Raw genomic sequence first — 4,611 nt, 5'->3', positions numbered from 1 at the left:
ATGGAACACAGATCAGTGGTTGCCTGGGACTGGGTTGGGAGGGGGATCATCTGCAGACAGGCCTGAAAGTAGCTATTGGGTGATGGCCATGCTCTGAAACTGGATTGTGGGGATGGTTGCACAACTGTTTATATTCACGAAAACCTATCCAGCTGCCACTTAAAATGAGTGAATTTTATACCATGTAAATTATACCTCGATAAAGCTGCATTTTAAAAGAACATATTTAGTAGCAGGAAAAATAAGAAAATCTATGATGATCTATTTACCTTTTCAAAAAGAAATAAAGAGGGAAGGGGAGGACAAAGAAGGTAAAGGGAGTCAAACCTATGGAGACAAAAGGAGACTAGACTTAGGGTGGTGAGCACAGATGATGGAGTATAAAGTTGTACGCCTGAAACTTATATAATGTTATTAACCGATGTCACCCACAGACATTTAATTAAAATTAAAAAATTAAATCAAAAAACAGAAAGGAACACAGGAAGGATAAACCAGAAAACCATGAAGTTGGTTACCTATAAAGGGAATGTGGCAGTAGAACTTTGGGAGGGAGGGGCATTTGTACAAATATAAAATGGAGAACAAACTAAAAGAAATTAGCTCAGTTAGATTTCAAATGAATAGAATAACAACACAGAAAGAAAATAGAGAAAGGAAGACCTAATCCGAGGAATATGTGAATACGGTATTTGACTTATATCCACAAGTTATGGTGCGGTAAAGGGACATGGAGGAAATTACAAACAAATCCTGAACTCTTTTCAGTAGGTTTGTTTTATGTGGAGGCAAGGATGAAGTAATTCTGAAACTGTTTTAGACGTGTTATGCAATTGAGCAAGTAGATAAACGTATTGTTTGGGGAATCCACAGTTCTCACTAGAAAAAAACAAATGCAAATATGAAATAGGAAAAGACGAGAAAAAAACATTGTGGGGATGGATGGAAATTGAATTATTGCTATGGACCCATGATTTCTAAAATACGTGTATGTTCACATGTATATAAATTTATCTATGTATATAACTATGTGTATATGTATAAATAGCCATTGATTTCCTAGTTCACTCAATGGAAAGTTACAAGGAACAAAGATACCCCAGGAGCAATGAGCACACCTGGCACCTAGATCCTGATTTTCAATACCTCTCCCCATTAAAATGAACCAAAGCTCTTTATACAAATGGCTGAATTTAGGTCTAGGGCAGATAGGTACAAGAGAAGCCTAGAAAATCTTTTAATGCCAGGTATTAAGGAAGCGCTCGACATGATGGACGGGAGAGTGTCCCACATCACAGGGACACAGGAGCCAGCTTGGCGGGGCTTCCCTGGCCAAATCTGAGACAATTTGAGCACCAAAATAATTGAATGCAGTTATTGAATTATAAATAATTAAAAAAATAAGTTATTCATGTTTCTATATCTATGATAAATATATAAGTAACTGGGGGGAATAGGAAGGGTTCCTGCTTAAAATAGAATACTAAGTGCCACATGGTAAATGGGGACAGAGTGCTAGAGTTGGAAAATAACCATTTTGCAACCATCATGATCTGTATTCAGTCTCTGTAGGTTTACCCCTTCTGTAAATTTCCCGTCAATGGAATTATACAATATACAATCTTATGTGTCTGGTTTCTGTCACTTAGCATGATGCTTTTGAGGTTCATTTATGTTATCGAATGTACCATCAGTTCTCTCCTTTTATGCAAAGATCAGTTCAGCAGATGCTGAATTCAGAAAAATATTTTCATGAGAAGCAGGATATTTGCATGAACTTAAAGTATCTCTCCATAGATTGCATATACATGAGAAAGAGAGAGGAAGCAAATGGACGAAATGTTAATAAGGGTGAATCTGGGTAAATAGGTAAACAGCATAGGATATATTTTTGGTAATACTCTTACACATGCAACTTTCTATGTTTGAAATAATTTTCAGATAAAATGTTTAAAAATTGAAGGAAAAATAATCTAAAAGTCACCCTTCACCCCAAACTCCTCTTCCCAAGAGTAGGCCAATGTTAACAGCTTTGCATGTATATTTCTAGATCCATTTCTATGCATTTTTTATTGTGGTAAAAATACATAATATAAGATGCACTATATTAATCATTTTTAAGTAACACTTGTGTGTATATTTATAGATCTATTTCTATGCATTTTTTATTGTGCTAAACATATGCAACATAAAATTTACTGTTAACCATTTTTAAGGGTACAGTTCAGTTCATTAAGTACAAAAACAATTGAAACACTTCTGAATTTCTGTGTCATCCTTGTGCAGAGGCCATGCCAATCTTCTCTATCTTTCCAATCTTAGTACATGTGCTGCCAGAGAGAGCACTCTATGCATTTTTAAAAGTACATGTTCCAATATTAAAAATGTAATCATACTGTACAGAAAAAGAAAAAAAAAATGAAGATGAAAGATGGAATTTCCCAGTAAAACAAAAACAAAAATATTTCTGACCAGTAGAACTTGCAAGCATGTTAAAGAATCTCTTCGAGCAGAAGGAAAACAACAGATGGAAATTCAAATCCACGCAAAGGAATAGAGAATACCAGAAATGGTAAATCTATGGGTAAACACAAAAACATTCTTTCTCTGATTTAATTTCTTTAAAAGATATTTGACTATTTAAAGTGAACGTAGTAAAGTGTGTGGAGTTTTTAACACATGTAGAAGTAAAATGTCTGACAATAATTACAAAGTATGAGAGGAGGAAAATGGAAGTATACTGTTGTCAGGTTCTTACATGACACATGAAATGACATAATATTATTTAAAGGTAGATTGTGATTAGTTATGATCAGTTAAATATTGTAAACCCTAGACCAACCACTGAAACAACTTTAAAAAGGAAGGTATCACTGTAAGCCAATAGTGAGATAAAATGGAATCATAAAACAATTAGATTACTACAAATGAATAAAGAAACAAAAGAAAAAAGAGAACAAAGAATAGACTAGGAAACCAATACCAAAATGGTAAATTTAAACCCAACTATATCGATAATTAGATTGAATATAAATAACCAAACATTCTGTTATTACATATATCAAAACATTATGCTATACACCTAAAATTAGTACAGTGGAACATGTCAATTATATCTCAACTTAAAAAAATACTCCATAAAAAACTAAGATTGTCACATTAGATTTAAAAAATACTGTTTACAAGAAACCAACTTTAAATACAAAGATGTGTGCAGGTTAAAAATAAAATATTATCAAAAAATTTACAGAAAAAAGTAAAACATTAGGTAATATATGCCACACAAGCACAAGGCAGAGGAAAGGGAATTTGCTATATTAATATTAGACGGAAGAGACTCAGATTAAGGGATCATATTGATAAAGGGATTAATTCATCAAGAAGACATAATAATGCTTATGGAGCTTTAAAATACATGAAGCAAACACCGATAGAAGTAAAAAAAAGAAATAGACAAAATTATAGTTGTAGACTTCAACACTCCTCTCTCAATAATTGTTAAAATATATGAATAGACAATCAGTAAAGATACAAGAGATTTAAATAGCATTATCTTCCAGCTTAAATTAATTAGCATTTATAAAATACTCTACCTAATGACAACAGAATAAACATTATTTTTGAGTGTACATGGAACATTTATCAAAATAGACCACACTTGAGGCAATAAAACAAGTCTCAATAAATTTTAAAGGATTGAAATTATTTATAGTGTATTCTCTGACTACAATGCAATTAATTAGAAATCAACAATAGATATCTAGAAACACTGCTATGTTCGGAAATTAAACAACATACTTCTAAATATAACACAAAGATTAAAGAAGAAATCACAAGTAAAATTCGAAAATAGTTTGAACTGAATGAAAACAAAAGCAGCGCCTATTAAAAGTGTGGGATGCATCAAAAGCAGTGTTTGTTAAAGGGGTAATTTATTACTTTCAACACTTATGTTAGAAAGAAGAAATGTTTAAAATCAAATATCTAAGCTTCCACCTTAAGAAATTAGAAAAAGAAGAATTACTTAACCCAAAATAGAAGAAAAGAAATAACCAGAATTCAATAAAATAATAAGTGGACAAACAATAGAGAAAAACGGTGAAACCAAAAGCTGATTCTTTGAAAGTGAAATTGGTAAATCTTTAGCTACACTGTACAAGAAAAATAGAGGGTACAATTATCAATATGAAGAATCAAAAATTCTACATACACTAAAAGGATAATAAGGGACTATTATAAATAATTTTAAGGCAATACATCCATCGAATTAGATACGATAGAAAATTCCTTAAAAATCAGAACAACTAAAGCTCAATAAAGAAGAAATAATCAAAACATCCTGACTTCTATTAAAGAAATTGAAGTTGTAGTTATCAACCTTTCTATAAAGAAAATGCTTAGATCCAGATGGCTTTACTGGTGAATTCTATCAAATATTTAAGGAAGAAATAAACCCAGTCATAAACAAAAAAATAAAGAGGAAAAGACTTTCCTATTTGTTTTATGAAGCTAGTAACACCCTAACACCAATACTAAAGAAAAAAAGAGGAAATTATTAGGATTGGAAACTACAGACCAAGACTCCTTATGAACCCAGGAACGAAAAGCATT

At 31.8% G+C, this 4,611-nt stretch overlaps 1 non-coding gene across 1 annotated transcript; it reads right to left on the bottom strand.

The window, feature by feature from the left end:
- Window positions 1-2,242: 2,242 nt before the first annotated feature.
- LOC111742566 lies at window positions 2,243-2,346 on the bottom strand. The gene has a single exon (XR_002781371.1). It is a non-coding gene; the product is annotated as a U6 spliceosomal RNA (small nuclear RNA).
- Between the last annotated feature and the right edge of the window lie 2,265 nt (window positions 2,347-4,611).

This window comes from Pteropus vampyrus, unplaced genomic scaffold (genome assembly GCF_000151845.1).
Source record: "Pteropus vampyrus isolate Shadow unplaced genomic scaffold, Pvam_2.0 Scaffold96, whole genome shotgun sequence".
NCBI lineage: Eukaryota > Metazoa > Chordata > Mammalia > Chiroptera > Pteropodidae > Pteropus > Pteropus vampyrus.
Note: the sequence above shows the minus strand (reverse complement) of the source record. Positions and strands in the feature narration are given on the sequence as shown.